The sequence below is a fragment of the Nilaparvata lugens genome, chromosome 1 (assembly GCF_014356525.2).
Source record: "Nilaparvata lugens isolate BPH chromosome 1, ASM1435652v1, whole genome shotgun sequence".
Classification (NCBI taxonomy): Eukaryota; Metazoa; Arthropoda; class Insecta; order Hemiptera; family Delphacidae; genus Nilaparvata; species Nilaparvata lugens.
In genome coordinates this window covers 98333757-98357963 of record NC_052504.1, presented here as the reverse complement: position 1 = coordinate 98357963, position 24207 = coordinate 98333757, and the positions used below count along the sequence as shown (strand labels likewise).

General features: G+C 31.0%; 1 protein-coding gene and 1 non-coding gene across 2 annotated transcripts in view; one reads left to right on the top strand and one right to left on the bottom strand.

Annotated features, from left to right (window-relative positions):
• Window positions 1-9143: 9143 nt before the first annotated feature.
• On the bottom strand, window positions 9144-9263 carry LOC120349533. The gene has a single exon (XR_005570376.1). It is a non-coding gene; the product is annotated as a U5 spliceosomal RNA (small nuclear RNA).
• A 14452-nt stretch (window positions 9264-23715) lies between these two features.
• LOC111055831 (low density lipoprotein receptor adapter protein 1) overlaps window positions 23716-24207 on the top strand; it is a 13218-nt gene continuing 12726 nt past the window's right edge. The window contains exon 1 of the mRNA XM_039419746.1: window positions 23716-23813. The gene's annotated coding sequence lies outside the window, so the exon portion shown is untranslated. The remainder of the gene's footprint in view (window positions 23814-24207) is intronic.

Genomic DNA, 24207 nt, shown 5'->3' with positions numbered 1-24207 from the left:
CGAGGGAATATACTTGAAATATGTTAAAAGAGTAATTTGATTTTCAATTTTTAGGCTATATACTGCAAACGGTATTCCAAGCTGCATTTCGACTTTCATGGAACGTGCTATTAATGCAAAACCCCGACTTTTTCACTTTGCAAATTAACCACATTTTAAAGAACTGTCCTAAATTATAAAAACTGGCTCCTTTGTAGTAGCACACTTCTTGTCCAATCAAATATTTGTTCGACTATTTTGTGTATAATCATAGCCACCTCTAATAATACAAGGCCCCGGCCTACGATATTGCAACGTCACAGCGTAGGCCTAGAATCTAATACATGATTGGTGAAAAAGATCAGCTGGTATTTTTTTAAATCTTTTTCACCAATCATGTATTAGATTCTAGGCCTACGCTGCGACGTTGCAATATCGTAGGCAGGGGCCTTGTATTAGAGGTGGCTATGGTACGGTATAATTGTATTGCATTTTTTTGTTGATTAAAATTCTTGTATCATCTATTTAGTAACATCCGAAGAATCAAGAATGAAAGCATCCAGATACTAAAGCTACCACCTACATGACGTCTATTGACAATCATATTAATTTTAAATGTACCTTACTAGATACATTTACAAAGAGAAATTTATCCCATGTATTTTTACAGGAATCGTTTCTTTCTAGATTGCAAGAATCTCAACCCTGAATTATTCTAGATTGATATATTCTCTCAAAACGTTCAATTGCACATTTTCAACTATACAAAAATATACTAATTATTGTTGTTTACTATAGGCTACATTTTATATTCTAGAATGTTTTCTAAAAATAGAAAAACGTGAGTTGTAGAGGCTGATAGTAGCCTACTAATAAAAAAAATTGATAATGAGAATTATAATTATGTAATAACAATAATTGACCGAGCGAAGTGAGGTCTAAGATTCAAGTCGAAGGTTTGGCATTTCTCTGACAGGTATATGTTCCTTTTTAATTGCGCGTCTACGTATATACAAGGTTTTTGGAAATTTTGCATTTCAAGGATAATATAAAAGGAAAAAGGAGCCTCCTTCATACGCCAATATTACCGTAAAAATCAGACTATAGAATTATTCATCATAAATCAGCTGACAAGTGATTACACAGATGTGTGGAGAAGCCAGTCTATTGCTGTATTTCCATAAGGTCTATAGTTTCAATCAGGTACTTGTGGATGAGAATACTGCGTGAGGTCTACTGTTCACAGAACTACTAGTTTAGAAATACGGTACAGTGTTGTATTGTAAAATTGCCATGTATCAAGAGAAAGCAAGACTACATTCGATTCCATGTTTTCTAAACGTTTTTCAATCGCTTGTTGCACCCATATAGAACCCCTTTATTGTGACAAACAGTTTGGGAACCGCTCCAAATTTTCTCAATATTATAATACTCAAGTTGGCTTGCCCATGAAAAATGTTGGAAAAACACACGGAGAAACCGTGTATCAGTAGTTTATATTTAGTAGATCTTCATCCCATTATACCCTTTTTTAATCTTTTTATAGGAATATTTTTCTTTACTAGGTAGGTAGGCCTATCTACTTGATTTCTTAATTATCTGATAAACAGTCAGTACTGTCAGTCCTTTCAGGAAATTGCATTTGTCCACATGCTAATTTTGATATTGTCTCTATTGAATATTTATTAATATTAATCTATTTATTTATTTGTTGATAAAATTTCAAAGAATCATATGAATATGATCGGAACAGGCATAGCCATAGCCATACAGAGGTAGCTATGGCATATCCCAAAACTATTCTATTCCCAAATTTTGATAAAGAATTACATGTCCGAAAATGTAAGTTATATGTTCTTACTGAGGAAAGTTAAAGTTTAATTTCTGTCCAAAAATTTATATTCATTCACTACAATGATTCATTATCCTCACCTTCAAACATTCATTGTTTCAATATTCAATTACATTCTTCCCCCACACACGGATTAATAGGTAGTCTAATGAGTGGGGAAATATATTTCCTTGATTTTTTTTGTTTGTAACTATTATTGAATATGTATATAATTTTTTTTTTGGAAATAAGTAAATTGACTCATCCATTTCACTATCCATGACGAACTGCAAGTAATAATACGTTTTTGAACTATTTTCAAGGACACTACACTGTATAGTGTCATTGAAAATGGTTCAAAAACGATGTAAATTGAATTGAATTAAATATTATTTCAATCCAATATTTTCAAACAATACAATTTATTGAAAGATATTCATAAAATTTTTATTTATTTATTTTTTTTATTTAATATATTTTTATTCAACATAATATAGAACAAAACATCCATATAGTTGAACAACGTCAATATTATCAAAGTCAAAACAATTCATAAATCAATCAATACAATAGTCATATGAGAGTTTCTATAAAATAGAATTTCACATCTAATTACAAATTACTAGTCTATAAGAATAGGCTACGTCATGTATCATTAAAGAATTCTTGAAGACTATAATACCTCTTCTCAACCAAAAACCTATATAAATCTGTTTTGAAAGTAGCCGATGTATGGTTTAAATAAGTTGGAAGACCATTTAATAATTTCACTCCTACATAACTAGGTTTTTTCTCAAAAAGAGAAAGCCTGTGAGCTTGAACACTAAGATTGCCCCTATACCTCGTATTATAATGGTGCACGTCTGAATTAGTATTAAAATTATTAATATTCTTAACTACAAACAAAATTACTCTATAAATAAAAATACAAGGAACCGTAAGAAGTGATAGTTCTCTGAATGCTTCAGATAAAATACAATTACAATATACATTGTTTAACGGTTTATTTGATCCTCTTTGCTCTGTAAATATTTATTTAATTTATTTACTCTGTAAGTAGTACCTATGAATTATTACTATGAAGATTACAATATAAATTACTGTGTTAACTGTAAATATTATAAATAAATTACTTGATTACTTAATTACGAGGTCCACGTTATATTGACAGCATTTTATAAACATTGGTAGGTATTACTATCGCCTTATCTATTATTCAACAACGCTAATATAATAGCGCTATCCTTTTCTAGCACTGCAACGTTGTCAGGTTGTTTCTAATAATGTGGAAATATGATTAACAAAATATTCAACCTCAATATTATGACAATTTATTATTTTTTATTTTTATAATGGGAAATATAATGAAATAAAAACACCTCACATATGTTTTCAAACACCGCAAATATGTTGTCACAGTTTTATTTGGTACAGGACCATGGTTTCGTGACCACACAGGTTCACAGGTTATATTTCAAGCTGACAGCTTGCACATTTTCAGCTTGAGCATTTTCAGCTTGAGCATTTTTAGCTTGAGCATTTTCAGCTTGAGCATTTTCAGCTTGAGCATTTTCAGCTTGAGCATTTTCAGCTTGAGCATTTTCAGCTTGAACATTTTCGGCTTGAGCATTTTCAGCTTGAAAATGTGACATCTTTGGAGCTAATTCAATATTTTCAGCTTGAAAATGTGACGTGTGTGGCTATGAAACCATGGTCCTGTACCAAATAAAACTGTGTAGAATTTGACAACATATGTGTGTTTTTTATGGAACGTTTCTACAACATTGAAAATGCATGACTCAGTCAAATTTTTATAGGAAAACATATTTTCTTGGCGAATAAAATATTATAAATTACTAGCCGTCAGGCTCGCTTCGCTTGCCATATCCGTCTAGCCAGGGGGCTCCGCCCCCTGGAACCCCGACTGGATCGTCCAAGTATGAGATCAGGAGGCTCGCTTAGCTCGCCTGCATTTTTCATTTGGGCATTTTTATCATATGTTAGGACGATCCAGTCGGGGGTACAGACTAAACGTCTGGCTAAACGGATATGGCGAGCGAAGCGAGTAGCTCTGATTGAAGTAGCAGTGCCCAATCAATTTTTCCGCGATAAATGCATATATCTCAATCTTCAACTTGGTGCCAACCTAACAAAGTCAACTCAACTTAATGCCAACCTGACAAATTTATTAATTCAGTTACCAGTTAACAACCGTTTCGAAGAGGTACTCTCTCTAGATTATAGTTCTATATTAACATATGGTATGGACATTTTTCAATTATAATTAAGAGAATTAGAAGAATATACATGCTAAAAGACGAACTTTAAACCCTTAAAAACCACCCTTAGAGTTAAAATATTGCCAAAAGATTTCTTAGTGCGCCTCTAAAGGGCCAACTGTACATACCTACAAATTTGAACGTTTTTGGTCCGGTAGTTTTTTAGTTCTGCGAGTGAGTGAGTGAGTGAGTCAGTCAGTCAGTCAGTCAGTCAGTCAGTGAGTGAGTGCCATTTCGCTTTTATATAGATAGATTTTAAACACGAATGAACAGCTGTTAGTGTTAGCCCTACATCAGATATATCGGTAGTAGCTATCCTCTATAGAAGGCAGTGAATCGGCAACGTTGTTCTCCTATCTATCTACTATCTTCACTGTCATTATAACATGAACCTCACCATCTACCTACTATTCACACTAATCATTGATTTAAATCTCAAATCATGTTGACAATAAATATACTATATATATGTGGTGCAACGGGAACGACAGTATAGGCCTAAATATATATGGTGAAGTCAAAGTTAATTGCTCCTGAAGGACGTATAGAGATAACAACTTTAGGATAAATCAACTGCATCTCACAATTTATTCATCACAACGACTGGTTATGTGAGTCAGTTTTTTTTAACAATTACAAGATGATGCAGCGCTGTTGAGATCAGAGCGGAACAGGTCCAATAATAATATCTGGTGGCCTCTTTAATAGAGGGACAGACTAACTCGTGCAGTATAGTGATTTGATGATGCATATTATTTTGAAGAAGAATACAGGAGGGGGTGATGGAGAAGAGGGGGAGGAGTAAAAGAAGAAGAAGAAGAAGGAGGAGAAGAAGAAAAAATATGATAAGATTTTTTTGTGAATAAACAATGTTTTTGATGTAACCCCACAAAAATTCGCTATAAGATATTTTAGCGAATGTTTGTAAAGAAATAAATTGATTATCGTTTGGACATTTTTGTTGAGCGACTAATGGCACACATATTGAAATTTATTAATCATGTAAAAAGACTGTTTGAGACGACAAATTAGATGAATAAACAACATTAACTAAGAAATTTGGGTTTTCTACTATGTTCGAAACCGCTCCATTCTTTTATGATAACTCTGTATATAAGAAACAATTAACATAAACAAAATACCAATTTTGACAGAATCTAGTTTGAAACTTCGTTTAATAATTGACCGAGCGAAGTGAGGTCTAAGATTCAAGTCGACGGTTTTGCATTTCTCTTTATGTTTATATTTATGTTGCGCATTTACAGCGAAACGCAGCCATAGATTTTCATGAAATTTGACAGGTATGTTCCTTTTTGAATTTCACGTCGACGTATACATACGGTTTTTTGAAATTTCGCATTTTAAGGATAATACAAAAGAAAAAGGAGTCTCCTTTGAACGCCAATATTACCGTAAAAATCAGACTTTAGAATAATTATTCATCAGCTGTCTAGTGGTCATAATACCACCCGTTCAAAAACATCGAACATCTTGGAAATGTATCTTTCCATCAATGTTAGTAGACAGTTGTCTACTAACTTTGTCTTTCCATAAGATGAGGCCATGATTCTAGTTTTGGAGTTTGGAGTTATTGATAGAAAACATTTTTTTTTTTAATCTGATGATTAAAGTTGCAAAAAATATTATTGAAAAGAAATTGATTTCTAAAATCATCAAAAGTGAGAAATGAAGTTTGTAGGAAATCAGCATTATGGTAGTTTATTTTGTTAATTTCAACACACCGATTTTTCGCCAACACGACAACACAGGATATTCTCTGATGGGTTGATTGGATTGGCGTATCGACGGCAGCCAGACCTGATAACAGCGCTCACACTCACATTCCGGGACGACACGTCACGGTACGATAGGACAGAAATCTCTATGTTTATTTAGGATTTTTTCTAGACATTTTGAATTGATAAATTATTTATTAATTTTTGAGAAAACATAACAACAGGTCAATGTAACTTACTGATCGCGAGGTCTACTGTTCACAGCAGTGGCGTAACGTTTCCAAACCGGGCCCCCCGCAAAAAAATTCCGGGCCCCTCTTCTAAAATCGTACCACTTTCTCCAGCCCCCTTCTTACTTAATCCCAAGCATTAAACTCCAATATGAATGTACATCTTTCATGAGTGAATTACATAGCTTAGTTGAAAAAAACTTGTTCTCGACTCAACTCACTTGAATAACTTTTCATTCGTCAAATTCAGCGGACCCGTTGACGCGTGCACGCAGTAACACGATTCGAGAGGAACTGAACCACTGAATGCGAATGGGAATTGCTAATGAAATAATTAATTGAGTAAGCTATTATATAGTATTTATATTTATGGCGCCCCTGCCACACTATATGGTATATATGTTCAGGAATTCAATGGGAAAATAATTTCTTTTCTCCAATGCTTTCTTAAAGATAGTAAATAAACATAACGATCTACTTTAGAACCATTCTGACAATCTTTGTTTGAATCAGAGAGAAAAGAAGTAAATCTTATCTATAAGTAAGTGGTTTGAATAGTCTCAGTCTGGATTGTTTCACCGGATGTATAAATTTCAATGATTTGTAAACAAACAACATTCCTAATTTTTCAATAAGCTCACTACCAGCACACAATTATTGAAGCTCTGTCAATGGAACTATTTTTATTATTACGAGTAGATTTGAACAATGATTGTTTTTCTTTCTTGCCTTATTCATTATTTTCTACTTGTATTCTCTTGATATTAATTTATAACCAGACTGATAACATTATTCTATTGCATATTTTTTCTTACACAATGAATGAAACCAGTCATTTTCCACAATAAAACTTTTGCTTTTTTATCAAAAGCTACTTCCATGATTATTTAATTTTTCTTTTTAAAGTATGCAATATATAATTATCTTTCGGGCCCTAACCCGGGTAATTTTATTTTTTCAGAAAACCCATATTAGCCTACATATTAACCTACATATTAGCCTACATATTAGCCTACATATTACCCTAGCCTGGGCCCACCGAGCCGCGGGGGCAGCGGGGGTGTACGTTACGCCACTGATTCACAGAACTACTAGTTATTCAGGAAGCATTGCGGCGTTGTTCACACGGGGACGGGATACGCTGACACTCTGACAGTTCAAAGTGAGAGCAATGAGGGGAGCAGATGCATCACCAATTGACGACCCGGTCGTCATGATAAGCGACTGCTGCTGCATTTATAGTGCGGGAGTCACTCTGAATTGTCAGCGATCTCTGGATGCTACCCATTCAAACAATGCCGGGATCACTCCGCCGCTGAGGTGGGGGAACGACTGCTAGATATTTGGCTCTCTGCTAATCTTCAGTAGGCAGTAGCAGGCCAACGGCCAACCTATTAGTTCATTAGTAAACATTCACTCTCACTGTTTCCTCTCTCACTGTTTGATTCATAGACCAGTAACCAGTTTTGCAGTAGACAAGTTTGAATCTTAGAGCAGTTTTATTGAATTGAAGTTTTACTAGAAACCTACGTGTGCTGTCACACACATCCGAAAATGTCGTTTCTGAAAACCATTTGGAAATCGTCTTCAAAGCATCAGAGTGAGTCTATTTTTGTAACACCTTATAAAAAACATATCACATGTAACTGCAACTGTATAGTGATGAGGTCCGCGTTAAGATGACAGTTCTTTATATATATTAGGATCATAAATTGAATCATTTTAAAACTATTGTTTGTAATGTAAAGGATATAATTTCGTTATTATATCTAATTAAATAAATGTATGTATCTTGGTTTAAGTGCAGTAGCATATACTTATATTTATTTTTTGTAAAGCTTTTTTGTATTTTGTTTTTGGCAAATAAAATTCATTCATATATATATATATATATATTACATTTGAGTGTTTCGCGGATGGATATATTATATGTAAAAGAATTAACCGGGTACATCCGTTCGTTTTGACTTACTTGAGTCTAGTAAGTCAAAACGAACGGATGTACCCGGTTAATTCTTTTACATATAATATATATATATATATATATATATATATTATATATATATATATATATATATATAATGTAAATTCTATAATAAAATATAAGTTAATATTATAAGTAGATCTTCAAACCCTTCTACACTTCTTTAATAATTCTATAATAATGAGGTCCACGTTATAATGGGAGTACTATTTGACTGGCGCTCAAGTGTTAATTTTTTATTTATTTACATCAATAGAAAAATTACAACAACATATAGAGGCTTACAGCTTTATGCCAAAACAAGCCTCATTGAAAATCAATTGTTTACACAAACTGAAACTAAATTAGTAAGAAAGAAAAAACGAAAAATAGCAATAAAAATAGTTTGGAAGAAACATTATAAATAGAAAATAACACAAGACACAATAGAAAATAGAAAAAAGACTGAAGAAATAATAAAAAAATAGACTAACTACTTTGCTAGTACAGCCAAAATATTATTACTTTGCTTAATATTATCACATAATCTTGTTTATTATATTGTACTGTATACTTCTAAAATTTTGTACTTTTGTTAACTTTATTACTTATTATTTTGTGATTGTAGAAATGTCTGTAAAATTATTTGGCAAATAGAATTTCAATTAACATTGGTTTATTTGCTATCCTTGTTTATCGTTAGACTGTACTTTTGTTAACTTCATTACTAATTATTTTGTGATTGTAGAAATGTCTGTAAAATTATTTGGCAAATAGAATTTCAATTAACATTGGTTTTGCTATCCTTGTCTATCGTTACCTAATCAAAGCAGATAGCGTTATATCATTTTCTAGCTCTGCAAAGTTTTCAGATCGTTTTTAACATTGTATAAATAATATAATCAATCAACAAAATATTTAATTTCAATTATGAAAATTTATTATACAATCATTGGAAAATATATGTTCTTGACGAATAAAATATAATTGACTTTGTAGTAGTTTTGACACTGTGTAACTTTGTAAGTATTAGAAACACTTTTATGGTGAAATGTATCCCTCATTTTATAAGTGTTTGCCATGGGTCATAGACCTGGCAATGTAGGACGAATTAAATAAATATCGAATATCAAATAAATATAATTTTCAAAAAAATTCAGATTAGACTCATCATGTGTTCCACTCCACGGAAATCTTTAGTAAAAGTCGAAAGATTTATTCGACTTTGAAGTGGAACCAGAGCTATGTTTTAGTTCTCTATAATTTTCAAAGTTATATAGACTAGTGTTTCGTCATGGAGAACAACACCAATTTCAAATATAATTGATTATTTCAAACAAGAATTAACAGTTAATATCACATTAGATATACCGGTATATCAGCTATCCTCTATGGAAGGCACTGGCAAGGCAGAGAATCGGCAACGTTGTTCTCCTATCTTTCTCCACACTGTTACGTTCAATATGTGTATTTCTGTCATTGATGAATAAATGAATAAATAAATAAATAAATTTAGACTTGATGATTAGATAATTTGGAAAATATGCAATGATTACCAGTAATTATAATGATTCAGCCTAATATTTTAATATACATTATTTATTGAATGAGTGAAATGCAAAATGAAAGCAGTTTGATTAAAATAAAGAATGAAAAATCACGGTCCTATTGAAATGTTACTGTACCACGCTTATAATATAATTATTAATTATTAATTTATTCATTATTGATTGTACCATTTCAAGTTTCAAATAAACCATATCAGTAAGAGTTTCTAATGAGATATTCGTTGTTTAAATTTCAAGTAGTATGTTAGGATATAAAAAATTAGCTCATTAGTCATCCGACTAGATGGCTATGAAAATGACAAAAAAACATTTCAAATCAATTTTGACATTTTGAGCATCACCCATTTGACTGTTGTGACTTTTGTCGGTTATAAAAGGCATAATTAAATAAACGTTTTACTGTTGTAGCAAGTGAGAACATCAAAATGCATTACAACGTCAAATGGTAACAACAAAAGCAAACACATAACAGATAAATACAACTATTAGGTACAATAACTCACAATAATTGTGCATAGGGTAAATTCATATATTTATGAACGAAAACACAAATCAGTACAACATGCTAATAATAAAAAGTACGTAGGGTACTATCAACTGTTATGGTGTCAATATCATGATCAAATTTCAAATCAAATTTATTGTTTCATTTCCATAAAATACACAACATTATATTAAATAATAAATATCCACTATATTGGAAATGAAAATCACCATAGAGTGATTAAGTAAAGATTGAGACTGAAACTTATTGTTATATATATTCTCGAATAATAGTACGGTGATTCTGAAAAAAAAACATGAAAGTACAAAAAATAAAATGATATTTTATATAGTCTATAGTAGTGAAATTGATAAGAAACATGATACCTTGTCTTGAAGTACAACGTCCACTGCGAGTATATGATAATAAATATTGCGGGTCTCAACAATTTTCCCCACTATTCGCCACAAGATTTACTATCTATCAGTTTCCTAGTATTTCAAGTCTTTTGTATATATAATAAGCATTTCGAATACAGCACGCTTTAAAATGATTATTAACACAACCGTTAAACAAACATTTTTTGTACAGTAGTGTAACCTTATCATCTATTTTAATGTAGGTATACTCGTAATAGAGTGTACTCTTCAATTAAGTAGGAATAAAAGCGATATTGTCAAATATACATAGTTTATTTGAGCCAATACTCTTCAATTCATTGAATGTAATACAGATTCAACAAAAGTTAAAAATTTAGTACCATGGATAGATAAGAATTTTATTGATTGTCATAAAATTCATTCATCGATAAATACTATACGAGTAAACAATTAAGTATTATAGGTACGGTACAGTACTCGGTGCCTCCAATTGTAAAAAAATCATTAATGAATAAATCGTTTGTAAATTAATTCTACACTGGTAATCTTCGTACCGCCAAAAAGTCAATGTATCTCATGTCACACTTGACTTTATTTGGTGAATCATGAAATTTATTTATATTTACAATTAATATTTTCATTTACATCTCAATACGGACTCCCCATGTGCTTAAAACTAGGTACCGTTTTAACACCAGTAAACAATTTTATCATAGAGTGATGTGTTTATTACAGTTGGTAAGTTTAGATGCTAAATCATATTATCACATCATGATCTTGAATCATGATGATCTTTCCGTTCTACGTTAGCCGCTCGGCCGACAATTTCGAAAACATAGGTCTGTAAAATGGATTAATATATTATAATTATAATAACCCCCCTATTGAAATTTCTGGTCAGAAACCATCCCCAATATTCACACAACATATTCCCAAAGTTTCATGCCGTTCTGTCGAGTAGTTTTCAAGTCTATAGGGAACAAACAAACTAACACACAAACAGATTCATTTTTATTTATAGAGATGACGGCCTTTTTCCTGGTAATTGATTTAACCACCTGAGAAAAACTGACATTAACTTTTGTAGCTATATGATTATTTTGCATTTTTTCTTTGCATTTATTGCTTAAGATTTGTTTCAATATAGGCTTTACCTTAAAAGCAATTGTCATATTATCAAAAATTAATTAAATAAATCACGAGAGAAGAACTATAAAAATAGGTTACAGTAGCCTCCAAACCTTGATTTTACCTATACCATGCAGCTTGTTCAAATTGTGATGTTTTTTTTAATCATCAAGAATTCTTTGTACAAAATATTATTATTATTTATATTAGACTGTTCGAATATTTCAGGTAGTTTCATGCAGTATTATCGTGGTTAATATTTATAGAGTATTTACATCAGCCTATTATTTAATCTATATATATAAAAGCGAAATGGCACTGACTGACTGACTGACTGACTGACTGACTGACTCACTCACTCACTCACTCGCAGAACTAAAAATCTACCGGACCAAAAACGTTCAAATTTGGTAGGTATGTTCAGTTGGCCCTTTAGAGGCGCACTAAGAAATCTTTTGGCAATATTTTAACTCTAAGTGTGGTTTTTAAGGGTTTAAAGTTCGTCTTTTAGCATGTATATTCTTCTTCTCCCAATCTCTTAATTATAATTGAAATTTCCATATCATATGTTACTATAGAACTATAATCTAGAGAGAGTACCTCTTCGAAACAGTTGTTATTGGTAACTAAATTAATAATTTTGTCAGGTTGGCATTAAGTTGAGTTGACTGTTAGGTTGGCACCAAGTTGAAGATTTAAATGCATTTATCGCGGAAAAATTGATTGGGCACTGCTACTTCAATCCTGGGAATATTATATTACTAGCCGTCAGGCTCGCTTCGCTCGCCATATCCGTTTAGCCAGACGTTTAGTCTGGACCCCCGACTAGATTGTCCTAACATATGATAAAAATACTCAAATGAAAAATGCAGGCGAGCGAAGCGAGCCTGCTGGTCTCATTCTTGGACGATCCAGTCGGGGGTCCAGGGGGCGGAGCCCCCTGGCTAGACGGATATGGCGAGCGAGGCGAGCCTGACGGCTTGTATTACATATTTGTCATGTTTCATGAACAACAATTCATAAACTTGTTGAAACATAAAAATCATGGATTGGTTATAAGATTACTGTTGTGACTGTACGTGAGAAATAACTTTTTTCATTATCAAACACGATGTAATGAAAAGTTTCTATCAGCACAAATATTAGTGTCGAACTTTCTGATACCAACGATACCAACAAACTTTCTGACTTAGAAGCAAGTGATCAATGTTATACTATTAACCTCGATCCAATCATTTATATAGAAATCAAATTACTTTAAATCTGCATAATATCATGGACAAAATATAGCGAAATCTTTTCTCTATGATAATAAAGGGAATTTTTAAAAATGCATTTAGTGCACTGAAACGTGATTTTCTTGTTAATTCTTAGTTGAAACGCAGATGAGAACAATTATTATTTATAACACCACTATCTTAGAGACATTCGAATAACCGCATTTCAGTAAGCCACTAAAAATAAATCATGCTTTATCTTTTCATTCGAGTAGAGTTCTGTAGACAAGTCTATTATCAGGGTGTAATATAGTTATGCAATTGATTAATTCAGCTCTAAACACGCTTTTTTAACACAGTTTTCTTCGAAAATTGATTTTTAGACTCCAATAAAAAATGAGAGCATCAACAGAAAGTTTTTTAGACTACTGCAAATATTTATATGCATCTGAGAGGACTCAATTTATCAACCATTCATTTATTATTTAAGAAACTAAGGATGGATTAAAAGATCTCCTTGTCAAGGATAATTAGTAACTTCTAAACCTAAAAGTTTCGAAAAATAGACTGCTAGTCGTTAATTTATGAAATTTGTGATTGAATTTAAATGTGAGAATAGGAAGAAGAAATTTGGATATGATAGCGTTGTCTGATAAAGTGTAATGAACTCTAAACTAGAACAGAGAATAATGGGTTTGATTTGAAATAGCCTTCTTCATTCAGAATACTGTACCTTTATATATCGCTGTTTGATAGCACATTATCACTCATGTGGCACATGCTTCCATATTAGCGTTCTATAAGAAAAAAAAACATTAAGGCTGTGCAAAGGCTAAAAATAAACTTTCTACTGGTGATATTTTTCAAAGATTTTCGATTTGTATATGATCAAGGTATCAAAATGAGAAAGTTTTCTCAGGAAAACATTTTTTTCCGATCATTACTTAGTGAGATATGAGCACCTAAAGTTTGAATTTTTGGGACAGAACATTTAAATTCGGTGAGAGATAAATCCATGAGATTTAGAGGATTGATTCTCCATGGTATTGTTGATCTAGTGAAACGAGAATTTTCTGAAAATATTAACTTTTGAGAAAGTTATTCAATTTACTAAAAATGACCAAAAATAGCTTTTTCGTTGTTGGTTATCCATCTTGATTTCACTATTATTATTACTATCGTATTTAATAAAACTTTTAAGTGAAAAAACTTGATGTAACATCAAAAAATGTGAGTTTTTTCACTTGAAAGTTTTATTAAATACGATAGTAATAATAACTTTTTGTTAACTTGAGCTATTTTTGGTAATTTTTGGTAAATTGAATAACTTTATCAAAAAATTTATATTTTCAGAAAATTCTCGTTCCACTAGATCTACAATACCATGAAGAATCAATCCTCCAAATCTCATGGATTTATATCTCTTACCGAATTTGAAATGTTCTATCCAAAAAATTCAAACTTCAGTCGCTCATATCTCAAAAAGTAATGATCGGAAAAAAATGTTTTCCTGAGAAAAATTTTCCATTTTGATAGCTTGATGATATATAAATTGAAAAACTTTGAAAAATATCACCAGTAGAAAGTTTATTTTTAGCCTTTATAAGTTTTTTTCTCATCAAAACTGCGTGTACCTTTTATAATCTCTGATGGGTTGAAATAAAACCTTTCGTTTTATGTTATCCATACGAATCTTTTTGCTAGGAAGAAAAACATTAATCAGTTTTTTCTCAACCAAACTGCGTGTACCTACCTTTTGTAATCTCTGATGGGTTGAAATATAATACCTTTCATTTCATGCTAGATGCAATCCATAATAATCTTTGTTAAGAAATTATGGTTGAATAAGAATCCAAAACTCTGATTTAGCTTTTTCCAAAGAATTGGTGATTTCAAACTGAAAAATAGGCTACTCACTCTTAGGGTATGTGCACATAGAGAGCGTTCAGCGGTCAGAGAGGTCTCAGAAGGATATCTAGGACATAGAGATATATTATGATATATGAATATCTGTATCCTCTTGAGACCGCTGGAAGTCGGAGCTCCAGACCGCTCCCTGTGTGCACACACCTGTGAAGGAGTACGGTGCCTTCTTTAAGAAATACTATTCTTGAAAATAACAGATTGATTAATGAGCTTTTCATAACATTAAATAATATGGCTCAATAGAACATTGAAATCTCTAAATCACATTTAGAGGCGAATTTTATTATATAGACTTCTTTTAGAAGAGTATTTTATTTATTCATTCATTTTATTTTATTATGATTAAATTTTATAATTTTATGTATACAGTAGGTCCACTGCCACTGTATACAGAATGATTCTCAATTATGGTAAAATAATTAAATTTAATACGTAATAGTAGAGGTAAAAATACGAAAAAAAGTTCTTATAAACATATATCCATAAACGCTTCATTAGCGAGCTATTCAGGATGAAAGATTTCGCCCGGAATTCAGTTACTCTGGTGAATTGTTTGGGGACTAGTTATTGAAAAAATTATGGTGGATTCATATGGAAAAATATCTGAAAAATTTGATAAAACTAGTCTGGAAGCTGTAGTGTGAGTAGTTTTTGAGAAAAAAGTTGAAATGTGCAAAAAATCCAAGTAGAAAAACACAGACTTCTACATTTGATGCCCGATATAACTTTCTTCAATGACCAGTAAACAAATACAGTTTACACAGCTTACATAATTCTTTTCAGAATTAAATTCTTTACAATTTTTATTGCGACAAATTATTTGTTTACTGGTCATTAAAGAAAGTTATTGGGCATCAATAATGTAGAAGTCTGTGTTTTTCTACTTGGATTTTTTGCATATTTCAACTTTTTTCTCAAAAACTACTCACACTACAGCTTCCAGACTAGTTTTATTCAATCTTTCAGATAGTTTTCCGTATGAATCCACCATCATTTTTTCAAAAGCTAGTCCCCAAACAATTCAGCGTCGGTGTATTTCACCAGAGGAACTGAATTCCGGGCGAAATCTTTCACTCTGTATAGCTCGCTAATGAAGCGTTTATGGATATATATGTTTATAAGAACTTTTTTCTTATTTTTACCTTTACTATCACGTATTAAATTATTTTACCATAATTAAGAATTACTCTGTAAATAAATTTTTGCAAGAAACAACTCTCATCATGAAACATTTTTCAAACTTATTTTCTCTCCTTTCACAAAAAATAATAATTATTAATTGATAATTTTGTTGAATCAACAATTCATCGACTACTAATGAACTCTTATTTATTCCACATATATAATCTGACATTTGTTCCAAGAAACTGATATTTTCCATCAGTGACCATGACTTTGTTATCAAAAGAATAGTATTTTGTAGAATATATTTGCGTTGTTAAAAATAGTGACCTCAAACTTTGGAAGATAAAATTACTTCACGCTTTGTTATGTGCATCAATGACCACAGAGTCACGAGTAGCCTAAACACACTACGTCGTATCTGACATTTGATATTATTTTTTAACTAATTGATCAACAATTAATTAATAGATAAATGATTTATTCAGAAAAATTCCAAATTGAAAAATGAGTAATTTTGTTTTGTTTGGATGCAAAATTTAATTTTGCATCTTAATCATCATATAATACATGCATATTTACAGAGCATATTTTTCTTTTATCTAACAAAATTAGCAGAATTCTTGTGAAAAATCAGTTTGGAAAATCCAAAGATTATCCTCATGTTTTCTTCAGCTATTCAATAATATAATATGCCATTGCTCATTGCTATTATTAACAGCTAAAGTATAGGGATTTCCAAACTTCAGAGCTTTGTTATATATTTGAAGAGTGACTTCTTATCAGAAACTTTCCACACTCCAAAAAATTATATACAGTAGAATTGAGGTGAAATGAAAGAGATATTGTCAGTTCCACATAATTTATTCAATTCAACCAAGGAACCTAGAATACATTAAGGTATATTGGGTACATGAGTATATTCTAGGTACATTGAGTGAACCTTAGTTCCAATGTATCATCAGCAGACTAACTAAAACGACCAATTCAATGATGATGATATGCATTGAAACTATAGTTTGGCTTGAATGAATTATGTGGAACTGACAAAATCTCTTTCATTTTATCTTAAGATGGAGAAATTTAACAACATATCTGTTTCTACTGTACATTTTACAGTAGATTTTTTGCCACTCAACAACAAAAGAGACAGATTATTTACAAATAAGCTACAAATAATACATCTATAGTAGTAGTTCTGTGAACAGTAGACCTCACGCAGTTTTCTGTATCTGGTGTCTCCTGTTCTAGTTCCAGCGGTACGATACCAGTCTTTCTCCAAAATATCTGTCATAATGTTTTAGAGTCTATCATAAACTCCCTAAATTTTAAAGATATTATAATTTCTTCAGCATTATTTTTAGTTCATTTAATTATTTTTCATGTTATTTTTAATAACCTATTAAATTTGTTTTTTCAAATGTGAGAATATTGATACTGATGGGCACGCATCATTGACCGAGCGAAGTGAGGTCTAAGATTCAAGTCGACGGTTTGGCATTTCTCTTTATGTTTAAATGTTTATATGTTGCGCATTTACGGCGAAACGCGGTAATAGATTTTCATGAAATTTGACAGGTATGTTCCTTTTTTAATTGCGCGTCTACGTATATACAAGGTTTTTGGAAATTTCGCATTTCAAGGATAATATAAAAGGAAAAAGGAGCCTCCTCCATACGCCAATATTAGAGTAAAAATCAGACTATAGAATTATTCATCATAAATCAGCTGAAAAGTGATTACACAGATGTGTGGAGAAGCCAGTCTATTGCTGTATTTCCATAAGGTCTATAGTTTCAATCAGGTACTTGTGGATGAGGATACTGCGTGAGGTCTACTGTTCACAGAACTACTAGTAATACCATGACAGCCAAACAAAATATTGACACCATAGGCCTTATAGGAATAGACTCGGCTTCTCCAGACATCTGTGTAATGCATGAAATGAATAATCCACTTGTCAGCTGACTGATTATGATTAATTCTATAGTCTGATTAATCCTATCTTCAGAGGATATGATATTTAAAGTGATATCGAAGTATGAAGGAAATCCCTTATCCTTTCATATTAGGCCTATCAAAATGCAAAATTTCAAAACTCTTGTGTATACATCGACGCGCAGTTAATAAATACTCCTACCAAATCTCATAGAATCACAGTTGAAAAAAGGAATATTCCTGCCAAATCTCATAGATTTCTATCAACGCTTTTGGCCGTAAATGCGTTACATACAGACAGACGAAAGAGAATCAGAGTTAAAACATAGATCTCACTTCGTTCGGTCAATTATGTTTATGTTGAATATAATATTATATGGTCAACTACAAATTTCGGAAGCATATAGGTTGTAGGAATATCAAGTATGTGAATGTGAGTGTGAAAATAATATTATTACAATTCAGTGACGAGATTCACGTTTTTATATCAGCATTTTTTAATCATTTGCTTCCCATCCTTGTCAGTCATTAGTCAGTGCCGATAACTCTGTACTTCTCCAACAGACTAGGAATTTATTATTTGAGTAGGCCTACCCAATCATTTCATATAAATATTATTTATAGACATTGAAACTAAATGGCAATTATTATTATCAAGTTGATTAAATAGAGGGTACTTGATAATATTTTTTATTGTGTCCCAATAATCAGAAAAATAAATACGGTAGCTATATAGAGACATGTAGGCCATGACAGTTGAATAGAAGAAGAAAACTGAAGTTGGGCCTACAGTCTAAACCTTTCTGAAAAAATCAATAAACTCATGCAAGTGCATTGCATATATTATAATAATAGAATAATATAATATAACAACTATCATTATTGAAACTACAAACTATGCTATTTGAAACTTCTCACAAATCAGTTAAAAGTTTAATTATTATTAACTCTATATGATTATATTGATTCAAGTTTGGCTCGAGAAACTCGAAAGTTGTCGCGTCTATATGAATGCTTATGAAGTTTAATTATGATTATTTACACTATATGATACATGCTATTTTGAAACTTCTCACAAATCAATTAAAAGTTTAATAATTGAATGAAAAAGATATTTTTGAATGAGAAGAATGAAAAAAAATTGCAGTTTATCAGGGATAAACTGGTGTAATAACGAAACCGGTCTTTCTAAGTATCAATAATTCTGTGGTTTTTTGACAATTTCTTAGTCTTTTTCATTCAATATGAATAATTACCACAATATCAACTTCTCAACTACACAAAAAGTAAAAGTTTAATTGTTATTAACTCTTTATGATTATATTGATTCAAGTTTGGCTCGAGAAACTCGATAGATGTCGCATCTATATGAAGGCACACACAAATATCAGTCCAAAAAATAATTGGCAGATGTTATAAATGCTAATGTTTAAATGAACATCAACGTTGGAGCCAAAATCCATCACCAGCTTTTTTGATGTTATAAGCTTTGCTCCTAACATCGATGTTTTTAGTCTCATAAACTACTGTTTTAATATTTTAGATCAATATTGTGAACTTGAAATCAAGATCATATCTCCAAAAATTATTATACAATAATAATTCAACATTCACCAGAAAATTAGAACAAAAAAGCGACTTGTGCAATAAATTTGAACCACCGTTACCATAAAATCATAAATCGTGCACTTGTAAAAATGTGATTGTATTATGTCTTCAGAGAGGGAGGAATGGAATATTTATCTTTGGTGTTTAACAAATTTTATACAAAAATAAAATAATCCCTTTCCATGTTACAATCAAAAAGGGATTATTTGTTTTGTTTTATGAAATTTGTTAAATACCAAAAATAGATATTCCATTCCACCCACTCTGAAGACATATAACTTATATACTATCAAACATTAGGGGTGAATACAAAATGTAATTGTAACAATATATTACGTTGGTTTCTTTATCTTTAAGGTAGGCCTACTTATGAAATACAGTTCTTTGAATTTAAATTGATAGGATATTTCTTTTCTAGTCACTACTGTTATCAAGTAGTGTTTTCAGTTATTCTACTTCCCACAACTGTTATCAAGTCACTACTGTACTAGTCACTACTGTTATCAAGTAGTGTTTTCAGTTATTCTACTTCCCACAACTCAAAACTCTTATAATCCTGGTGCTTATCTTCTGGCCTATGGAGAGATTCATCTAAAACTGTCAGCATTATTTATATGATAACATTAATGATTCCCATTGAAGCAATGCTGACAGTTTAATGCCAATTTCACAACAGTAGACTCCTCTGGCACATTTTCATGACTTTTTTAAAAGTTTTTCAAGTTATTTCATTATGCAATATCATTGAAAGAGCGAAATAGGCCTAATAGTATTTTCTCAAACTATCTTATTCTTTGGACAATACTTTTATTAACATTTAAATTTGAATTAAATTAAATTTATAGTAAACATAAACATATTAAATTAACATAGGTATTAAATTTTATAGTTTTTTTTTTAATTGGAATTTACCAATTATTTGTAATTAATTCAATTCTATTTAACTAAGAAGTATTTTTTCAATTTAAAAATGATTTTTATGTGTATGGATTGTAAATTGAATGTGTAATTGAAGAATGTTGAAGTGACACATAACCTAACTACATTTGGACTGTTGTATAAATTATAATTTGAACCGTTTTGGGCGTAAGTTAACCTGTGGTACTTTTCTGTGAGTTGTATAATAATTATTCTGAATGATTGAATGAATTAAATATATATAAATATAAAATATATATACATTTGTACATGTACAAATAAATATACATTTTGGAGAGAAGTTGTACAGGCTCACCCTAGTTTTTCCTCCATGGTCATAATTATATTATGATTAAAGTGTTTTGTACAATAAATAAATGAAAAAAATAAATAAATCTCAGCAAAATTCAATTAATTATGGCTTGGCCTACCGCTACAGTTACAACCTAAAAATATACCTGATATAAAATATATATATAAAAAATATATCCTGTTTCCGGATAGGAAACAGGCTGTCCAAATAATGGGAGTTGAGAGCAGCTTAAATTCTATTGATTACGGTGTGGTGCAAGGAAGCACATTGGGACCATTATTATTCCTAATCTATATCAATAACCTAGCTAAACTACCTCTCACTGGCAGCCTTTTCTTATTCGCTGATGACACAGCGCTACATGTTACCGGTAGAAATAGAGACGAAATGTATCAAAAGGCATCCACTGACCTACACCTGTTGAAAGCGTGGTTTGACCAAAATATATTAACACTCAATATAGGAAAGTCCAAATTCATTGAAGTTTCTCTGCGAAAAAGTCAGGATCCTCCCATTGACTCAATAACTTTACATTCTTGTTTAAACCCTAACAATATTCATTGCCGCTGCGAGTCCATTGAGCGAGTCAGTTCATATAAATATTTGGGCATTATAGTTGACGATAAATTAAAATGGTCAGACCACATAAACCACTTGAAAAACAAAATCCGGAGATCTATTTACATATTCCTAAACCTACGCCAACTCCTAACAATAGATGATTTGAGAAAAGTTTATTTTGCTTACGTCCAATCTGTGATAACTGCCGGAATTTTAGCCTATGGAGGGGCGTACAAATCCATACTCAATCCCCTACTCATTACACAGAAACGAATTATTAAAACAGCTCTGAATAAACCCATTCGAACGCCATCAAATGAAATATATGATGAGTTCAATGTTCTAGATATTCGACAATTGTATGTCAAGTGTTTACTTCTTTACATTCGCTTAAACAGTAACAATATGTTCAAAAAAATAACTCATAATCGCACAACACGCTCAGCATACTCATTAGGCATTGAAATTCCGAGACTTATAAAAACTCATTCAACAACAAACACCCATTACATTGCACATATTTTATACAGAAACATGCCAACCATCCTCCGTAATGTTCATAACTGTACACCCTATATGTACAAAAAATACATTAAAATATGGTTGAGAGAGATAGGAAGGGAAAATATAGAGCTCATGATCCATTCCAGCTATCAATAATAATTATATTAAACTCGTGATCCAGCTGTATGTTCCTAGTTATATTGATATCAACATTTTTCAATAATTTTCAATGTGTTGTTCCAATGTTTTGACTGAATATGTATATTAACTGATTTCTACTTCAACTATTTATCATATTATTCTCTCTGAATATCATATTTCATCTAGAATCATTGGGGCAACTTTTTCAGGCTATTCTTCATTTGGTAATATTTTTTAAATTTATCTAAACATAAATTTATACTACTCTAGTTTATCTACTGCATGTATGTACCAATTTGTTATTCAATTGAATTATTTGTTTTTTTTAAGCAATTATTCATCTACTTATATATTTTTTCTCTAAAAATAGAGTAGCTTAACTACTCTAGTACAATACCGCAGGTAACTTACCAGATATTACAATATTTTATTCATCTATAAAAACTATCCTTACCTTATGCTACAAATTATTATTCTATTATCTCCTGCTCTTCACCCTTAAAATACAGTCCACTTGCATTGATAAACATCACTATATTTATAATAATTATTGTATATACCTACCAAGTCCCTAAAGCGCTCGATATTTATTCACAAATCTATTCCAATAAATATCATGCACAGAAGAATATTGTTGTTTACACTCCTCACAAATTATTCTCAAAAATTAAATTCATCACCTTTATCACAATCGCGATAAGAAAATTGACGCAATTGAAACTATTTCAGCTGCATCTTAGAAGAATGGTTGAGAATACAATTCAATAATGAATGACCAATTTGAGAAAAACAAGATATATAATTCTATTAATAATTTGAGAGATTCATCATTCTGTATAACTTATCATTACAGTAGTTATGTTGAACAGCTAATCAGCTATCAATAGATCTACTCTGTTACATGCGTATTTTTTAATAGTTTTGGTAAAGTTATATTAATTTTTGATACAAACGACAGTTATGAATGAGATTTAAAAAGAATGAGATTGTTAGTTGAGAAGGTAGGCCTAAACAACTAAAATGAGGAATTTTTATTATTTATTCATTTATTTACATACAAAAGCTCACAGAATAAATACATGAAGAGCCTTATTAACATCAACTAGCTTAGTCACATTATTATATTTGTGAGTATATTAATATGAATCGTTCTTGGAACAGATTTGTTTGAGTATAACTGTTTGGTTCATATACTGTAATACTAATAAAATATAATATTTCCCTCCCATGGCCATTTTGACTATATTTATGCTGTTTTTCGACGAGGATTCATCCTTTAAGTTATGGTTATAAATAAGAAGAAAAATGTATATGCTTTATAATTAAAGCATACCTATTGTAGAGTGTACATAGTTAAATAACTTAATTCATAAATTTGATCACATATTACACACTGCAGCGGAATAAAATTTATAAATGGTTCAGTATTGAAAATAAGTCGCTGCAATATGTAAGTTCCATTGTGTACATTTTATGTTCTAGATGACAGTTCTTTGCCCTTTAGAGGCTAGGGACGTATTTTTGTATATTTTTGAGCTTAGTGACTACTGTAATTAATTAATTGTATGTATTTGCTCTAACCTTTCTTTAATTCTGGATTTGGTCATTTTATTATGTAATACTCTGTTTTCTATTTTGTTTTGTTTTTGTTCCTGTATGTATTATATGACAATTATCTGTATAGTATGTATTACTGTTCATGTAAAGTAAATAAATATGAATTTGAATCTCGCGAGTAAATCATCTACTGTATAACAGAGAAGCTTTTTGGAGGGAATGAGATAGTTCATTATCTGAATCTGACAGCTGCTATAAGCTATTTATAAATCCACTATTAATATAATTATTACTCGTCCGCTTACACCACACGTGGTCACTGGATTTCACTTTATTTTCATAGTATGTCTTTATTGTTAAATACCTGGGAAGCACAGTAGTCACTAATAACCATACGCCTTCTGAAGCTGTTAGCACTATTCTCTCATTGGTAAGTTCCTTGTAATGTAAATAACATAATGCTCATGATATTTTGTTTTTCATGTTTGATTTAGTTTTTGTATAGTTGAGAATTTGAATTATTTATGTAATTATATTGTGTCATAGCACTTATATTTTGCATGGCTTCATCTGTTGACTGAAGAATCGATAATTATCATTTGGAATCTGCTGCCCGCTCAAAGACCTGTTTAATTTGCAATATGATTTATTATTTTAGTTTCAATAATCTTTTTTCTCTTAATTCTGTCTTGAAATTTTGTAGTTTTTAAATATGTTGTATACTATTAATGTAAGATTCTATATACTCCTCATTTTTCTATCTTTTATTTGATTCGTTTCCTGCCACACAGGATTACCTTTGAGGCTTCATTTAGACTATAATG